The sequence below is a fragment of the Squalius cephalus genome, assembly GCF_949319135.1.
Source record: "Squalius cephalus genome assembly, chromosome: 2".
NCBI lineage: Eukaryota > Metazoa > Chordata > Actinopteri > Cypriniformes > Leuciscidae > Squalius > Squalius cephalus.
Window position 1 is genome coordinate 44,308,682 of NC_137123.1, and position 20,416 is coordinate 44,329,097.

The 20,416-nt window shown below is 38.1% G+C and overlaps 2 long non-coding RNA genes across 4 annotated transcripts in view; one reads left to right on the plus strand and one right to left on the minus strand.

Annotated features, from left to right (window-relative positions):
* Nucleotides 1-211: 211 nt before the first annotated feature.
* Nucleotides 212-20,416, minus strand: part of LOC307154007 — a 40,856-nt gene continuing 20,651 nt past the window's right edge. Inside the window, exons 1-3 of one of the 3 annotated variants that reach the window (XR_013820249.1) lie at nucleotides 2,151-2,232; nucleotides 1,016-1,151; nucleotides 212-891 (exon numbers count right to left, since the gene is read on the minus strand). This is a non-coding gene — a long non-coding RNA (uncharacterized lncRNA). Of the gene's footprint in view, nucleotides 892-1,015; nucleotides 1,152-2,140; nucleotides 2,233-20,416 lie in introns of those variants that run through there. The other 2 variants (XR_013820250.1, XR_013820248.1) reach the window with 2 other exon arrangements.
* LOC307154025 lies at nucleotides 5,008-5,718 on the plus strand. Its single transcript, XR_013820255.1, has 3 exons — nucleotides 5,008-5,073; nucleotides 5,343-5,398; nucleotides 5,644-5,718. It is a non-coding gene; the product is annotated as an uncharacterized lncRNA (long non-coding RNA).

Below are 20,416 nucleotides of genomic sequence, written 5' to 3' on the forward strand. Positions count from 1 at the left end.
AAACAATTGGTCTGTCAAAGAAACTGAACATTATTTACATCATTATTACCTGTAATCCACAGCCTCTGCAAACAGTCCTGTCACGGCAGTCTTGTTTTGCCTGTAATATGTTTGTTTTTTACTCTCAAAGTGACAGTAGCCATTGAATTGCATTATATGAATCACTAAAGACCACAGTTTCAGCTAAAAATCTTCTTTACTGTTTAACTGAAAAACAGTCACCTATATCTTGGATGGCTTGAGGTTAAATAAATTAAGAGCAAATTTTCATTTCTCAGTGAACTTTCCCTTTAAAACAGTGACACAAGCTCAGAACTTTCTCAATGTATATTTGAAAGAATGTTTTGAATGGGTATTCATGTTGTGTAGTGACATAAGCCTCATGAATGTATTATTTATCCCAAAAAATGTGGCATTGATCAAAGAGGCAGTGAAAAGCTGCAAAGAAAAAACATACAAAAAATAATGGCAACACTTTACAATAAGTTTCATTAGTTAATGTATTAACTAACATGAACTAACAATGAGCCAAACATTTGTTACAGTATTTATTCATGTTTGTTAATGTTAGTTAATAAAAATCCAGCTGTTCATTGTTTTGTTCATGTTAGTTCACAGCGCATTAACTAATGCTAACAAATCACCTTTGATTTTAATGTATTCGTAAATGTTGAAATTAATATTAACTATGATTAATAAATGCTGAAGAAGTGCAGTTCATTCTTAGTTCATGTTAACTAAGGTAGTTAACTAATGTTAACCAATGAACCTTATTGTAAAGTGTTACCAAAATAATTTTATAGAATGAACTGTAAACACATCAAGGACAGGACAGGAAAGCCATGGTATTACAAACCACTTCATATGTGCCGTTTAATTCCCATGAGGCATCTGAAAAAGAAAAAAAAAAAAAGACCAAGAAGAAAGATTTTAGATATTCATGTAATTGTCACACTAAATAAAGAATATGACGGCTGTTCTGTACTGTGCTGTGCTTCTTATATCTGAAATTTACCTCAGTTAAGGCCTCTTTGGCTCTTGAACGTTCCTTCCAGCCGCCGTCACGGGTCAAAGATTAAATCAACGGATGCCGCAAGAACCTATTCCACTATCTGCTGCACTGGTAGAAGACTGTTTTTTCCTTACAGCTCCTGTTGAGAAAAAAATATCACATGATCCTTCAGAAATCATTCCAATATGCTGATTTGGAACTCGGGTAACATTTATTATTATTATCAATGTTGAAAACGGTTGTGCTGCTTAACATTTTTGTGGAAATGGTGATAATTTTTTCATGATTCTTTGATAAATATAAAGTTCAAGTTGAAAAGCATGTATTTGCATTAATTAAAGTAAGATTATTAAAGCATTTACTAAATATACATTCTTTTGTAACATTTTAAATGTCATTGACTGTTAATTTTGATCGATTTAAGACATCCTTGGTTAATAAAAGTATTAAACTTACTACAGATGTTTGAAAGGTATAGTTGTTTCCACAAAAATATGAAGCAGTACAACTGTTTTCAACATTGATAATAATCATAAATGTTTCTTGAGCATCAAATCATCATATTAGAGTGATTTCTGAAGGATCATGTGACACAGAAGACTGGAGAAATGATGCTGAAAATTATAGCTTTGATCACAGGAATAAATTAGCCTATTTTACTATAGAATGTAATAATATTTCACAATATTGCTGTATTTTTCATTAAATAACCACAGTCTTGGTGAGCAGAAGAGTTAGTTGACAACCTAAAAATTAACTGCACTTCTACATCATTTATTAATCTTTTTTAATGTTAATTTCTACATATACTAATACATTATTAAAATAAAATGTTGTAGGCTGTTTGTTAACCTTAGTTAATGCACAGTGTGAAGTAACATGACCAAACAATGAACAACTGTTAGTATTTATATTAACTAACATTAACAAATACAGTAACAGATGTATTGTTCATGGTTAGTTAATTGTAATTAATATCAACTAATGTTAACAAATGAAACCTTATTATAAAGTGAAGGTCTGCGGGAGGCCTTAGCTAAGCTAACGCTAGCCTATCACTAACATTACCGCAGTAAAAACTTTAACAACAGTGAAAATAAATTAAAGCAGTTCAAATTCGTCAATTACATATAATTACAATCCTCTGGGTCGTCTTCGTGTTAGCATATGCCCTCTGAAAACATAAATAAGAGTAAGGCTAGCTAACATTACGATTCAGTGCCGATCTAAGGAGCACCCTGCTGAAAAAAACAATAGAAACCATTACAGAATTGCTAATGGTTTTAATGGTTATAAAGAGAACTGTATTGGTTTTAATGGAAACTGTAATGGTCCTAGTGGGTCTCTATTGGTAATTTACTTTCTTCTATTGGTGGCATGTTTTGTCTATTTGTCTGTATTGGTTTTAATGGAAACTGTAATGGTCCTAGTGGGTCTCTATTGGTGATTTGCTTTCTTCTATTGGTGGCATGTTTTTTCTATTGGATACCATTAAGGACCAATAGAACACCTTTGGCAACTTATAGGTTACATGTTGGTATCTACTGGACACCATTATGAACCATTAAGTCTCCAACAAATTTAGTGTTTTCTTTGGTTTGATGATATTAATATATAATTTGTTTGTCACTGATTTCCTGGACTGATCCTATGTTTAAGTGACAACTTTCACAGTAGAACTGAAATTCTACTTTCTCACAACTGTTTATAAACACTCTGTTAAAAAGATACTTGGATCGAGGTACAACCTCTTGCCAAAACAATTTATTTATCAACTGCATTAAATCATGTAACTGGCAACCAGTTATTTTATGCTTTCCTCGTCAACATCAACACCTGGCCTCCCTGCTGAAAAATCGAGAAATCCAGCTAAAACCAAGCTAAAAAGCTGGTTGGCTGGTTTAAGATGGAAGTAGCTGGTTTTAGCTGGTCTCCCAGCCTGGCGTGTATGATCAAGCTCGTTTCCCAGCCTGGACAATTTGGTGGTCAGCTGGTTTTAGCTGGTCTCCCATTCTGGCCAAGCTGATGAACATCATATTATTATTATTATTATTTAGTATAATAATAATAATAATTCATACACACAAACAATAAGTTAATATAGATGAAGTTGATTATAATACACTAGTTAATTGGAACCCAGAATTTTTTTTTTTTTTTTTGCCATTTAGTTATTCTTGTATTAGCTATTTATTAGCTATTCGTTAGTATTGTAACGCAAGGTATCATTAAATGTAAATTGAATTTTTCAAAAATAAAATAAAAAACTTTTAATAGGCTACTTCTTGCACATGAATGGGCCATAGAACTACACAATGAGTTTAAAATTCATGATTTAATATTAATGGTATTTTAAATGATGTTATGTTTTAATTCTAGACGTTTATTTAAATGCTGCGTGACTTTGAAGTGTTTTAATCCGCGTGCGCGTGAACATTCGAGTCGCATTCAAAGATTCAAACACTGGAGCGAGCGCGCTGCGCGAGAGCAGATGGAAACGAGGAAACGTCATCATCATCAACTGACAAACAGCAGAACTCCCGTCTCTCGCTGTTGTTTTCACTGCTTTCAGGTGAGTTTAGTCAACAAATTCACACAAATAATACATACAAACGTCCCTGACACCTTTATTGCGTGTAATTGACAAGCTTCCGTTGAATATTTACTTTATAGAATAAGAAATGGCTTTGTGTCTTCAAAAAAGTCCGTTAGCATCTCAACCATTTTCACTTAACGTTACGTTAAGCTAAGGCTAACTAACGTTATAGACTGGAGCTCTTGTTTATGAAAGTTTGGGGTTTTAACCACATCTTTGTGTACATAACAGTTTTTGATAGTTTTGTTTTGCTGGTCATTTGTCAATGGGTGATTGGAAGTAAGCTAATTTATTTAACCTAAAAGAATGCACTGTACTGTTAAAGCTGTAGTCTACGATGTTGAAAATCGGTCGAGAAAGCCTGAGACAGTTGTGAAGTTTTAAAAAACTCATCCCGCCCCTCCACACACACCCCCCTCCCTTCTGTGCTACCTGATCCCTCCCACCGGGAAACAACCTAAACAACGTCACTCAGTCAAGCTGTGATCACCGGTAGTAAACATTGGCGCATCTTGTTCAAATTCCGATCGGCTCGAACAGAAACTGAATATATACTGAAATATATTCAAGCACTTCAAGAAATATAATCACTTTGACCCGTGATAGGCGATGCTAAACGGCTAACATTCCAATGCCGACCGGCAGCATAAGCATGTTGTCAGACTGATAAAAAGCTATTATGTAACACCTCACACCATAAAAGTAAAAAAAAAATGCTTACCTGCTCAACAAAAAGTCAGCCGTGTCAGCGTCGTTTTTTTTGGTTTGTTTTTTCTCCATTGCTGAGCTGATGCTACTTTGCTAGCTACCATAGACTGTCAGCTGCTTGCCCGCGAAATTTCATGACGCAGGAGGGGGGCGGGGTGGGGTGCGGTGGGGTGGAGACGCGAGCGTCAAGAGGAGCGGGGGATTGGATGAGAGCAGTTGACCAATGTAAGCTGTCCGGCCGGACAGCTTACATTGGTCAACTTCTCTGCAGCTGTACACCCAATAGAGTGAATGGATTTTTTTCATTCTTTTTTCTCTTCATATTGTTAGGACTGTACTGTAGAACCATAACCAGCATCTAAACGAGGTTATTAATAATGAACAATCTTTGAAATCGTAGACCATAGCTTTAATCAGTGACGTCACTTACAAATAGTGATAAAAAAAGGTGATTTCAGGAGCAACAGAAAAAAAACCCTCTATTGATTAATCATGATACTAATTTCATATGCATTTATTTCACAATACATTATCTTAAGAATTATATATATATATATATATATATATATATATATATATATATATATATATATATATATAAATAAAATAAGTTCTGCTCTAGCTTGTAAATGTTCTATTGTAAATCCTATGTAACATTGTTGGCTCTGTGACAAATTGCATGTTATGTTCTAGATCATCATGCTGAAGGCCTGCTGCACCCCCGTCCAAGAGAATCTCCTCGGCAACCATATGACTAGTAAGCAAAACCACCTCAAACATAGTGCACTACTGTTCAAAGGTTTGGGGTCTGTAAGATTTATGCTTTTGAAAGAAGTCTCACATTTTAAAATCATTAACCCCAGGTTTTTTCATTGAGATTGTCCTTGAGAAGCATGTAAGCTAAATAATCAGATAAATAATAGGCGACAAATATAATGTTATAATGGTTGTAGTTATAATAATTAATTTAACTATTATGATAACAGGATATCATGGTTATTGGTATATTTTATTTTATTTCTCTAGGTCTGGTTTGAATTATGTTGGCCAATGAGACAGACACCATACTGTCCAACTCAGGGGTATTTATTTTGTATGCATTTTTTTTTACTGATAAATACTGAAATTCTTTTTACTTTTAAATGCTAAATGTGGTTCAGGCACGCAAGTTATTTTTCACAGATATCGGGCCAGCTTATAAGTATGAGTATACTCATAGCTCATACTCTTAGCCTTTAAAATGTTTGAATTGATATCCTCAATGCAATATCAGGGGGTAAAGATATCATTAGAGTTCTTAAACTTATGGCTATGCTCTTGTTATCAGATGAGATACAATCCCTAGCGTTTGGCCCTGTATTCTTCAGGACAAGACCTTGATGCCATCCACACTCAGTAGATGAAGAAGGTGAGTTTCACAATAGCTGCCACTATCACAAATCAAGAGACTGAACACAACAGGCTTTCATCCATATGAACACACCCATATGTAGGCATGGGTACTGAAACAATACTAATACTTATATTCACTTAAACACAGTTTATGTCTTAAAGGTATAGTGGAGGATCTTTCCGAATTTTAGATAAGAACCGCCCTCTCCACTTTTTAAAAAAATGCACATGCGCAACACTCTGCTCCCGAGAGGGAACGGCTATTAAACGTGTGCGAGGTTCTCCTCGTGCACGCTCTGTTAACAAGTTGCTGTCGGCATCGCTCATACAACATTACTTTCCAAAAGAAGATTTGCACTTTTTCTCCAAATAGCATGCCAAACTTTACCTGTCGAGTAGAAACCTTGCGACTGAGGCATCAGTGGAAAGCCCAACCTGTGTTTTCAGTGCACGCCATCGTGTGAAACAATCTCCCAAAAACACTGGTCTTGTTTCTCTCTTCTGAGGCCTTTCTCTTCTTCTCATACACTTCGTACAAACTTTTTCTCTTGCGACCCTCAGACATTTTCAAACGACCCGGTGAAACGGCGAGCTGACCAGGAGCTATGAGGTTGTGAAACGAAGGTTTTTGCTCCTGTAGAAGCTATAAGTTAGTATGAAATCAACCTTGTTTTAAGAAAAACATGTTTTATCCGCGATCTTATGAAAAAAAACTACACTACCCACAATCCTAAGCATAGCAGCAACGTCTGCTGATTGGTCCAACTCGCTGTTACCATAGAAACGTTTACCTAACTGGCAAACGGCCCGCCGCTGTTGTTGTAGTTTACCGGGTTGCTCTGCGTCAGGACGTAGACAGCCATACCTCAGCTTTCACGCTTTTCCACTTGAGAGTTTTCATTTACCATCCGAACCACATCGTCATATGTGACTTCAGGCAGGTTGCGGAGAGATTTGGTCCAGCGGTATCTATCGGACTCCGCCATTGTAAAGAGCTAACCGGAAGAGCCGTATCCCTACTAAAAGACGTACTTCCGGTCTTCAATTTTTTCGTGATATAGGCGGTAAAAAAATGTAACAAAGATGTAAAATAAAATTAAAGCTGCAAGCAGCGATGAAAGGGCCCTCGCACCCGTGCCATCAACACTCGGTGGCTTTAGGAAGACAGAGCATGGTTGGGAAATGTACATTTAAGGAGGTATATATAGTAAGAGTATGTCAAAGTCAGTTACAAAATGTTTTGTATAATGGTGATAATAGCATGCTTCATGACTCAGCTAAGTGTTGCTAGCATGTTTAGTCTGTTTCTAGCATGCTTAGTACACAATAATTATGTGGTTAGTACTGCATTACTGTGTTAACCATGTCAGTTTCTGTTGCCAGTAGGTGGCGTTATGACTATAACTGAATATGAGCATGGATGTGTGTTCAGGACAGAACTCTTATCAAACTTGTGAAGTTTGGTGCAAATTGGACATTGCCTTCTTGAGTAACAACAAAGTCATGTTTCATTGAATTAGCATTCTTTAGCACTTAGCTAAGCATTACTAGCATGTTTTAATATGTTTCTAGCATGTTTAGAACTCAATGGCATTTTTAACATGTTGCTAGAACGGCATCAACGTGTTAAACATGTCACTTCCTGTTGCCAGTAGGTGGCGCTATTACTATAACTGAACATTCTCATGTAGATGTGTTCAGGCCATGACTCTTATCAAAAGTGTGAAGTTTGGGGCAGATTGGACATTCCATGCCTGAGTTACAGCAAATTCCTATTTAATTGCAATAATAGCATGCTTTAGCACTTAGCTAAGAGTTTGCTAGCATGTTTTAGCATGTTTCTAGTATGTTGTTAGCATGTTTAACACTTGCTGGCACTTTTTTATATGTTATTAGGAGTCCATAACAGTGTTAAACATGTCACTTCCTGTTGCCAGCAGGTGGCGCTATTACTGTAACTGAATATAAGCATGGTCATGTGTTCAGGACAGAACGCTTATCAAAAGTGTGAAGTTTGGGGCAGATTGGACATTCCATGCCTGAGTTACAGCAAATTCATATTTAATTGCAGTAATATCATTCTTTAGCACTTAGCTAAGTGTTTGCTAGTATGTTTTATTATGTCTCTAGTATGTTGGTAGGATGTTTAGCATCTACTGGCATTTTTTTATATGTTATTAGGAGTCAAGAACAGTGTTAAACGTCACTTCCTGTTGCCAGCAGGTGGCGCTATGACTATAACTAAATATGAGCATGGACATGTGTTCAAGAGATAACTCTTATCAAACATGTGAAGTTTGGGGTAGATTGTACATTGCCTTCTTGAGTAACAACAAAGTCCTGTTTCATTGAATTAGCATGCTTTAGCACTTAGCTAAGTATTGCTAGCATGTTTTAATATGTTTCTAGCATGTTTAGAACTCAATGGCATTTTTAACATGTTGCTAGAACGGCATCAACGTGTTAAACATGTCACTTCCTGTTGCCAGTAGGTGGCGCTATTACTATAACTGAATTTGAGCATAGACATGTGTTCAGGCCATGATTCTTATCAAACGTGTGAAGTTTAGGGCAGATTGGACATTCCATGCCTGAGTTACAGCAAATTCCTATTTAATTGCAGTAATAGCATGCTTTAGCACTTAACTAAGTGTTTGCTAGCATGTTTCTAGTATGTTGCTAACCTGTTTAGCACTTGCTGGCTCTTTTTTATATGTTATTAGGAGACCACAACAGTGTTAAACATGTCACTTCCTGTTGACAGCAGGTGGCGCTATTACTATAACTGAATATTCTCATGTAGATGTGTTCAGGCCATGACTCTTATCAAACGTGTGAAATTTGGGGCAGATTGGACATTCCATGCCTGTGTTACAGCAAATTCCTATTTAATTGCAGCATTTGCATGCTTTAGCACTTAGCTAAGTGTTTGCTAGCATGTTTTAGCATGTTTCTAGTATGTTGTTAGCATGTTTAGCACTTGCTGGCACTTTTTTATATGTTTTTATATGTCCACAACAGTGTTTAACATGTCACTTCCTGTTGCCAGCAGGTGGCACTATGACTGTAACTGAATATGAGCATGGTCATGTGTTCAGGATAGAACGTTTATTAAAAGTGTGAAGTTTGGCGCAGATTGGACATTGCCTTCTTGAGTAACAACAACATCCTGTTTCATTGAATTAGCATGCTTTAGCACTTAGCTAAGTATTGCTAGCATGTTTTAACATGTTTCTAGCATGTTTAGAAGTCAATGGCATTTTTAACATGTTGCTAGAATGGCATCAACATGTTAAACATGACACTTCCTGTTACCAGTAGGTGGCGCTATTACTATAACTGAATATTCTCATGTAGATGTGTTCAGTACAGAACGCTTATCAAAAGTGTGAAGTTTGGGGCAGATCGGACATTCCATGCCTGAGTTACAGCAAATTCCTATTTAATTGCAATAATAGCATGCTTTAGCACTTAGCTAAGAGTTTGCTAGCATGTTTTAGCATGCTTCTAGTATGTTGTTAGCATGTTTAGCACTTGCTGGCACTTTTTTATATGTTATTAGGAGTCCATAACAGTGTTAAACATGTCACTTCCTGTTGCCAGCAGGTGGCGCTATGACTATAACTGAATATGAGCATGGTCATGTGTTCAGGACAGAACTCTTATCAAACGTGTGAAGTTTGGGGCAGATTGGACATTCCATGCCTGAGTTACAACAACTTCCTGTTTCATGGCGAAACATCGAAATTTATCAGGCCGCCGAGGACCCGCCCTTTGACGAAAACTCAAGATCTTCGCAATTTAACGTCGCAAAGGCCTTAAGATTACACTCACCAAATTTGAAGATGATCAGATTAAAACTGTAGGAGGAGTTCGTTAAAGTACGAGGCCTGAAAATGGCAAAAACTGCACAAAAATCTGAGAGGAAGTTCAAAATGGCTGACTTCCTGTTGTGTTTAGGGCTATGCTCCAAGAGACTTTTTTGTAGGTATTAGGTCATTACATGTATGTACCGAATTTCGTGCACGTACGTGGAACGTTGCGGGAGGCGCACTCCGTTGAAATTTTATAGGTGGCGCTATCGAGCCATTTTGCCCCGTCCAATTCTGAAACCTATATCAGATGTAAATTTTCGCCAGTTCTGATGCGTGTGCAAAGTTTTGTGAGTTTTCGAGCATGTTTAGGCCCTCAAAAATGCAATTAAATGCGGAGAATAATAATAATAATAATAATTAAAGCTGCATGCAGCGATGAAAGGGCCCTCGCACCCGTGCCATCAACACTCGGTGGCTTTAGGAAGACAGAGCATGGTTGGGAAATGTACATTTAAGGAGGTATATATAGTAAGAGTATGTCAAAGTCAGTTACAAAATGTTTTGTATAATGGTGATAATAGCATGCTTCATGACTCAGCTAAGTGTTGCTAGCATGTTTAGTCTGTTTCTAGCATGCTTAGTACACAATAATTATGTGGTTAGTACTGCATTACTGTGTTAACCATGTCAGTTTCTGTTGCCAGTAGGTGGCGTTATGACTATAACTGAATATGAGCATGGATGTGTGTTCAGGACAGAACTCTTATCAAACGTGTGAAGTTTGGTGCAAATTGGACATTGCCTTCTTGAGTAACAACAAAGTCATGTTTCATTGAATTAGCATTCTTTAGCACTTAGCTAAGCATTGTTAGCATGTTTTAACATGTTTCTAGCATGTTTAGAACTCAATGGCATTTTTAACATGTTGCTAGAACGACATCAACGTGTTAAACATGTCACTTCCTGTTGCCAGTAGGTGGCGCTATTACTATAACTGAACATTCTCATCTAGGTGTGTTCAGGCCATGACTCTTATCAAAAGTGTGAAGTTTGGGGCAGATTGGACATTCCATGCCTGAGTTACAGCAAATTCCTATTTAATTGCAATAATAGCATGCTTTATCACTTAGCTAAGAGTTTGATAGCATGTTTTAGCATGTTTCTAGTATGTTGTTAGCATGTTTAACACTTGCTGGCACTTTTTTATATGTTATTAGGAGTCCATAACAGTGTTAAACATGTCACTTCCTGTTGCCAGCAGGTGGCGCTATGACTGTAACTGAATATAAGCATGGTCATGTGTTCAGGACAGAACGCTTATCAAAAGTGTGAAGTTTGGGGCAGATTGGACATTCCATGCCTGAGTTACAGCAAATTCCTATTTAATTGCAATAATAGCATGCTTTAGCACTTAGCTAAGAGTTTGCTAGCATGTTTTAGCATTTTTCTAGTATGTTGTTAGCATGTTTAACACTTGCTGGCACTTTTTTATATGTTATTAGGAGTCCATAACCGTGTTAAACATGTCACTTCCTATTGCCAGCAGGTGGCGCTATGACTGTAACTGAATATAAGCATGGTCATGTGTTCAGGACAGAACGCTTATCAAAAGTGTGAAGTTTGGGGCAGATTGGACATTCCATGCCTGAGTTACAGCAAATTCATATTTAATTGCAGTAATATCATTCTTTAGCACTTAGCTAAGTGTTTGCTAGTATGTTTTAGCATGTCTCTAGTATGTTGGTAGGATGTTTAGCACCTACTGGCATTTTTTTTATATGTTATTAGGAGTCAAGAACAGTGTTAAACGTCACTTCCTGTTGCCAGCAGGTGGCGCTATGACTATAACTAAATATGAGCATGGACATGTGTTCAAGAGATAACTCTTATCAAACGTGTGAAGTTTGGGGTAGATTGTACATTGCCTTCTTGAGTAACAACAAAGTCCTGTTTCATTGAATTAGCATGCTTTAGCACTTAGCTAAGTATTGCTAGCATGTTTTAATATGTTTCTAGCATGTTTCGAACTCAATGGCATTTTTAACATGTTGCTAGAACGGCATCAACGTGTTAAACATGTCACTTCCTGTTGCCAGCAGGTGGCGCTATGACTATAACTGAATATGAGCATGGTCATGTGTTCAGGACAGAACTCTTATCAAACGTGTGAAGTTTGGGGCAGATTGGACATTCCATGCCTGAGTTACAGCAACTTCCTGTTTCATGGCGAAACATCGAAATTTGTCAGGCCGCCGAGGACCCGCCCTTCGACGAAAACTCAAGATCTTCGCAATTTAACGTCGCAAAGGCCTTAAGATTACACTCACCAAATTTGAAGATGATCAGATTAAAACTGTAGGAGGAGTTCGTTAAAGTACGAGGCCTGAAAATGGCAAAAATCTGAGAGGAAGTTGAAAATGGCTGACTTCCTGTTGTGTTTAGGGCTATGCTCCAAGAGACTTTTTTGTAGGTATTAGGTCAATACATGTATGTACCGAATTTCGTGCACGTACGTGGAACGTTGCGGGAGGCGCACTCCGTTGAACTTTTATAGGTGGCGCTATCGAGCCATTTTGCCCCGTCCTATTCTGAAACCTATATCAGATGTAAATTTTCGCCAGTTCTGACGCGTGTGCAAAGTTTTGTGAGTTTTCGAGCATGTTTAGGCCCTCAAAAATGCAATTAAATGCGGAGAATAATAATAATAATAATAATTAAAGCTGCAAGCAGCGATGAAAGGGCCCTCGCACCCGTGCCATCAACACTCGGTGGCTTTAGGAAGGCAGAGCATGGTTGGGAAATGTACATTTAAGGAGGTATATATAGTAAGAGTATGTCAAAGTCAGTTACAAAATGTTTTGTATAATGGTGATAATAGCATGCTTCATGACTCAGCTAAGTGTTGCTAGCATGTTCAGTCTGTTTCTAGCATGCTTAGTACACAATAATTATGTGGTTAGTACTGCATTACTGTGTTAACCATGTCAGTTTCTGTTGCCAGTAGGTGGCGTTATGACTATAACTGAATATGAGCATGGATGTGTGTTCAGGACAGAACTCTTATCAAACATGTGAAGTTTGGTGCAAATTGGACATTGCCTTCTTGAGTAACAACAAAGTCATGTTTCATTGAATTAGCATTCTTTAGAACTTAGCTAAGCATTGTTAGCATGTTTTAACATGTTGCTAGAACGGCATCAACGTGTTAAACATGTCACTTCCTGTTGCCAGTTGGTGGCGCTATTACTATAACTGAACATTCTCATGTAGATGTGTTCAGGCCATGACTCTTATCAAAAGTGTGAAGTTTGGGGCAGATTGGACATTCCATGCCTGAGTTACAGCAAATTCCTATTTAATTGCAATAATAGCATGCTTTAGCACTTGGCTAAGAGTTTGCTAGCATGTTTTAGCATGTTTCTAGTATGTTGTTAGCATGTTTAACACTTGCTGGCACTTTTTTATATGTTATTAGGAGTCCACAACAGTGTTAAACATGTCACTTCCTGTTGCCAGCAGGTGGCGCTATGACTGTAACTGAATATAAGCATGGTCATGTGTTCAGGACAGAACGCTTATCAAAAGTGTGAAGTTTGGGGCAGATTGGACATTCCATGCCTGAGTTACAGCAAATTCATATTTAATTGCAGTAATATCATTCTTTAGCACTTAGCTAAGTGTTTGCTATTATGTTTTAGCATGTCTCTAGTATGTTGGTAGGATGTTTAGCACCTACTGGCATTTTTTTATATGTTATTAGGAGTCAAGAACAGTGTTAAACGTCACTTCCTGTTGCCAGCAGGTGGCGCTATGACTATAACTAAATATGAGCATGGACATGTGTTCAAGAGATAACTCTTATCAAACGTGTGACGTTTGGGGTAGATTGTACATTGCCTTCTTGAGTAACAACAAAGTCCTGTTTCATTGAATTAGCATGCTTTAGCACTTAGCTAAGTATTGCTAGCATGTTTTAATATGTTTCTAGCATGTTTAGAACTCAATGGCATTTTTAACATGTTGCTAGAACGGCATCAACGTGTTAAACATGTCACTTCCTGTTGCCAGTAGGTGGCGCTATTACTATAACTGAATTTGAGCATAGGCATGCGTTCAGGCCATGATTCTTATCAAACATGTGAAGTTTGGGGCAGATTGGACGTTCCATGCCTGAGTTACAGCAAATTCCTATTTAATTGCAGTAATAGCATGCTTTATCACTTAGCTAAGTGTTTGCTAGCATGTTTCTAGTATGTTGCTAACCTGTTTAGCACTTGCTGGCTCTTTTATATATGTTATTAGGAGACCACAACAGTGTTAAACATGTCACTTCCTGTTGACAGCAGGTGGCGCTATTACTATAACTGAATATTCTCATGTAGATGTGTTCAGGCCATGACTCTTATCAAACGTGTGAAGTTTGGGGCAGATTGGACATTCCATGCCTGTGTTACAGCAAATTCCTATTTAATTGCAGCAATAGCATGCTTTAGCACTTAGCTAAGTGTTTGCTAGCATGTTTTAGCATGTTTCTAGTATGTTGTTAGCATGTTTAGCACTTGCTGGCACTTTTTTTATATGTTTTTATATGTCCACAACAGTGTTTAACATGTCACTTCCTGTTGCCAGCAGGTGGCACTATGACTGTAACTGAATATGAGCATGGTCATGTGTTCAGGACAGAACGTTTATTAAAAGTGTGAAGTTTGGCGCATATTGGACATTGCCTTCTTGAGTAACAACAACATCCTGTTTCATTGAATTAGCATGCTTTAGCACTTAGCTAAGTATTGCTAGCATGTTTTAACATGTTTCTAGCATGTTTAGACCTCAATGGCATTTTTAACATGTTGCTAGAATGGCATCAACGTGTTAAACATGACACTTCCTGTTGCCAGTAGGTGGCGCTATTACTATAACTGAATATTATCATGTAGATGTGTTCAGGACAGAACGCTTATCAAAAGTGTGAAGTTTGGGGCAGATTGGACATTCCATGCCTGAGTTACAGCAAATTCCTATTTAATTGCAATAATAGCATGCTTTAGCACTTAGCTAAGAGTTTGCTAGCATGTTTTAGCATGCTTCTAGTATGTTGTTAGCATGTTTCGCACTTGCTGGCACTTTTTTATATGTTATTAGGAGTCCATAACAGTGTTAAACATGTCACTTCCTGTTGCCAGCAGGTGGCGCTATGACTATAACTGAATATGAGCATGGCCATGTGTTCAGGACAGAACTCTTATCAAACGTGTGAAGTTTGGGGGAGATTGGACATTCCATGCCTGAGTTACAGCAACTTCCTGTTTCATGGCGAAACATCGAAATTTGTAAGGCCGCCGAGGACCCGCCCTTCGACGAAAACTCAAGATCTTCGCAATTTAACGTCGCAAAGGCCTTAAGATTACACTCACCAAATTTGAAGATGATCAGATTAAAACTGTAGGAGGAGTTCGTTAAAGTACGAGGCCTGAAAATGGCAAAAACTGCACAAAAATCTGAGAGGAAGTTCAAAATGGCTGACTTCCTGTTGTGTTTAGGGCTATGCTCCAAGAGACTTTTTTGTAGGTATTAGGTCATTACACGTATGTACCGAATTTCGTGCACGTACGTGGAACGTTGCAGGAGGCGCACTCCGTTGAACTTTTATAGGTGGCGCTATCGAGCCATTTTGCCCCGTCCAATTCTGAAACCTATATCAGATGTAAATTTTCGCCAGTTCTGACGCGTGTGCAAAGTTTCGTGAGTTTTCGCGCATGTTTAGGCCCTCAAAAATGCAATTCAATGCGGAGAAGAATAATAATAATAATAATAAACAGAGCAATTCCAAGAGGGTCCTCACACCATCGGTGCTCGGGCCCTAATTAAAGCTGCAAGCAGCGATGAAAGGGCCCTCGCACCCGTGCCATCAACACTCGGTGGCTTTAGGAAGGCAGAGCATGGTTGGGAAATGTACATTTAAGGAGGTATATATAGTAAGAGTATGTCAAAGTCAGTTACAAAATGTTTTGTATAATGGTGATAATAGCATGCTTCATGACTCAGCTAAGTGTTGCTAGCATGTTCAGTCTGTTTCTAGCATGCTTAGTACACAATAATTATGTGGTTAGTACTGCATTACTGTGTTAACCATGTCAGTTTCTGTTGCCAGTAGGTGGCGTTATGACTATAAATGAATATGAGCATGGATGTGTGTTCAGGACAGAACTCTTATCAAACATGTGAAGTTTGGTGCAAATTGGACATTGCCTTCTTGAGTAACAACAAAGTCATGTTTCATTGAATTAGCATTCTTTAGAACTTAGCTAAGCATTGTTAGCATGTTTTAACATGTTGCTAGAACGGCATCAACGTGTTAAACATGTCACTTCCTGTTGCCAGTTGGTGGCGCTATTACTATAACTGAACATTCTCATGTAGATGTGTTCAGGCCATGACTCTTATCAAAAGTGTGAAGTTTGGGGCAGATTGGACATTCCATGCCTGAGTTACAGCAAATTCCTATTTAATTGCAATAATAGCATGCTTTAGCACTTGGCTAAGAGTTTGCTAGCATGTTTTAGCATGTTTCTAGTATGTTGTTAGCATGTTTAACACTTGCTGGCACTTTTTTATATGTTATTAGGAGTCCACAACAGTGTTAAACATGTCACTTCCTGTTGCCAGCAGGTGGCGCTATGACTGTAACTGAATATAAGCATGGTCATGTGTTCAGGACAGAACGCTTATCAAAAGTGTGAAGTTTGGGGCAGATTGGACATTCCATGCCTGAGTTACAGCAAATTCATATTTAATTGCAGTAATATCATTCTTTAGCACTTAGCTAAGTGTTTGCTATTATGTTTTAGCATGTCTCTAGTATGTTGGTAGGATGTTTAGCACCTACTGGCATTTTTTTATATGTTATTAGGAGTCAAGAACAGTGTTAAACGTCACTTCCTGTTGCCAGCAGGTGGCGCTATGACTATAACTAAATATGAGCATGGACATGTGTTCAAGAGATAACTCTTATCAAACGTGTGACGTTTGGGGTAGATTGTACATTGCCTTCTTGAGTAACAACAAAGTCCTGTTTCATTGAATTAGCATGCTTTAGCACTTAGCTAAGTATTGCTAGCATGTTTTAATATGTTTCTAGCATGTTTAGAACTCAATGGCATTTTTAACATGTTGCTAGAACGGCATCAACGTGTTAAACATGTCACTTCCTGTTGCCAGTAGGTGGCGCTATTACTATAACTGAATTTGAGCATAGGCATGCGTTCAGGCCATGATTCTTATCAAACATGTGAAGTTTGGGGCAGATTGGACGTTCCATGCCTGAGTTACAGCAAATTCCTATTTAATTGCAGTAATAGCATGCTTTATCACTTAGCTAAGTGTTTGCTAGCATGTTTCTAGTATGTTGCTAACCTGTTTAGCACTTGCTGGCTCTTTTATATATGTTATTAGGAGACCACAACAGTGTTAAACATGTCACTTCCTGTTGACAGCAGGTGGCGCTATTACTATAACTGAATATTCTCATGTAGATGTGTTCAGGCCATGACTCTTATCAAACGTGTGAAGTTTGGGGCAGATTGGACATTCCATGCCTGTGTTACAGCAAATTCCTATTTAATTGCAGCAATAGCATGCTTTAGCACTTAGCTAAGTGTTTGCTAGCATGTTTTAGCATGTTTCTAGTATGTTGTTAGCATGTTTAGCACTTGCTGGCACTTTTTTTATATGTTTTTATATGTCCACAACAGTGTTTAACATGTCACTTCCTGTTGCCAGCAGGTGGCACTATGACTGTAACTGAATATGAGCATGGTCATGTGTTCAGGACAGAACGTTTATTAAAAGTGTGAAGTTTGGCGCATATTGGACATTGCCTTCTTGAGTAACAACAACATCCTGTTTCATTGAATTAGCATGCTTTAGCACTTAGCTAAGTGTTTGCTATTATGTTTTAGCATGTCTCTAGTATGTTGGTAGGATGTTTAGCACCTACTGGCATTTTTTTATATGTTATTAGGAGTCAAGAACAGTGTTAAACGTCACTTCCTGTTGCCAGCAGGTGGCGCTATGACTATAACTAAATATGAGCATGGACATGTGTTCAAGAGATAACTCTTATCAAACGTGTGACGTTTGGGGTAGATTGTACATTGCCTTCTTGAGTAACAACAAAGTCCTGTTTCATTGAATTAGCATGCTTTAGCACTTAGCTAAGTATTGCTAGCATGTTTTAATATGTTTCTAGCATGTTTAGAACTCAATGGCATTTTTAACATGTTGCTAGAACGGCATCAACGTGTTAAACATGTCACTTCCTGTTGCCAGTAGGTGGCGCTATTACTATAACTGAATTTGAGCATAGGCATGCGTTCAGGCCATGATTCTTATCAAACATGTGAAGTTTGGGGCAGATTGGACGTTCCATGCCTGAGTTACAGCAAATTCCTATTTAATTGCAGTAATAGCATGCTTTATCACTTAGCTAAGTGTTTGCTAGCATGTTTCTAGTATGTTGCTAACCTGTTTAGCACTTGCTGGCTCTTTTATATATGTTATTAGGAGACCACAACAGTGTTAAACATGTCACTTCCTGTTGACAGCAGGTGGCGCTATTACTATAACTGAATATTCTCATGTAGATGTGTTCAGGCCATGACTCTTATCAAACGTGTGAAGTTTGGGGCAGATTGGACATTCCATGCCTGTGTTACAGCAAATTCCTATTTAATTGCAGCAATAGCATGCTTTAGCACTTAGCTAAGTGTTTGCTAGCATGTTTTAGCATGTTTCTAGTATGTTGTTAGCATGTTTAGCACTTGCTGGCACTTTTTTTATATGTTTTTATATGTCCACAACAGTGTTTAACATGTCACTTCCTGTTGCCAGCAGGTGGCACTATGACTGTAACTGAATATGAGCATGGTCATGTGTTCAGGACAGAACGTTTATTAAAAGTGTGAAGTTTGGCGCATATTGGACATTGCCTTCTTGAGTAACAACAACATCCTGTTTCATTGAATTAGCATGCTTTAGCACTTAGCTAAGTATTGCTAGCATGTTTTAACATGTTTCTAGCATGTTTAGACCTCAATGGCATTTTTAACATGTTGCTAGAATGGCATCAACGTGTTAAACATGACACTTCCTGTTGCCAGTAGGTGGCGCTATTACTATAACTGAATATTATCATGTAGATGTGTTCAGGACAGAACGCTTATCAAAAGTGTGAAGTTTGGGGCAGATTGGACATTCCATGCCTGAGTTACAGCAAATTCCTATTTAATTGCAATAATAGCATGCTTTAGCACTTAGCTAAGAGTTTGCTAGCATGTTTTAGCATACTTCTAGTATGTTGTTAGCATGTTTCGCACTTGCTGGCACTTTTTTATATGTTATTAGGAGTCCATAACAGTGTTAAACATGTCACTTCCTGTTGCCAGCAGGTGGCGCTATGACTATAACTGAATATGAGCATGGCCATGTGTTCAGGACAGAACTCTTATCAAACGTGTGAAGTTTGGGGGAGATTGGACATTCCATGCCTGAGTTACAGCAACTTCCTGTTTCATGGCGAAACATCGAAATTTGTAAGGCCGCCGAGGACCCGCCCTTCGACGAAAACTCAAGATCTTCGCAATTTAACGTCGCAAAGGCCTTAAGATTACACTCACCAAATTTGAAGATGATCAGATTAAAACTGTAGGAGGAGTTCGTTAAAGTACGAGGCCTGAAAATGGCAAAAACTGCACAAAAATCTGAGAGGAAGTTCAAAATGGCTGACTTCCTGTTGTGTTTAGGGCTATGCTCCAAGAGACTTTTTTGTAGGTATTAGGTCATTACACGTATGTACCGAATTTCGTGCACGTACGTGGAACGTTGCAGGAGGCGCACTCCGTTGAACTTTTATAGGTGGCGCTATCGAGCCATTTTGCCCCGTCCAATTCTGAAACCTATATCAGATGTAAATTTTCGCCAGTTCTGACGCGTGTGCAAAGTTTCGTGAGTTTTCGCGCATGTTTAGGCCCTCAAAAATGCAATTCAATGCGGAGAATAATAATAATAATAATAATAAACAGAGCAATTCCAAGAGGGTCCTCACACCATCGGTGCTCGGGCCCTAATTAAAGCTGCAAGCAGCGATGAAAGGGCCCTCGCACCCGTGCCATCAACACTCGGTGGCTTTAGGAAGGCAGAGCATGGTTGGGAAATGTACATTTAAGGAGGTATATATAGTAAGAGTATGTCAAAGTCAGTTACAAAATGTTTTGTATAATGGTGATAATAGCATGCTTCATGACTCAGCTAAGTGTTGCTAGCATGTTCAGTCTGTTTCTAGCATGCTTAGTACACAATAATTATGTGGTTAGTACTGCATTACTGTGTTAACCATGTCAGTTTCTGTTGCCAGTAGGTGGCGTTATGACTATAACTGAATATGAGCATGGATGTGTGTTCAGGACAGAACTCTTATCAAACATGTGAAGTTTGGTGCAAATTGGACATTGCCTTCTTGAGTAACAACAAAGTCATGTTTCATTGAATTAGCATTCTTTAGAACTTAGCTAAGCATTGTTAGCATGTTTTAACATGTTGCTAGAACGGCATCAACGTGTTAAACATGTCACTTCCTGTTGCCAGTTGGTGGCGCTATTACTATAACTGAACATTCTCATGTAGATGTGTTCAGGCCATGACTCTTATCAAAAGTGTGAAGTTTGGGGCAGATTGGACATTCCATGCCTGAGTTACAGCAAATTCCTATTTAATTGCAATAATAGCATGCTTTAGCACTTGGCTAAGAGTTTGCTAGCATGTTTTAGCATGTTTCTAGTATGTTGTTAGCATGTTTAACACTTGCTGGCACTTTTTTATATGTTATTAGGAGTCCAC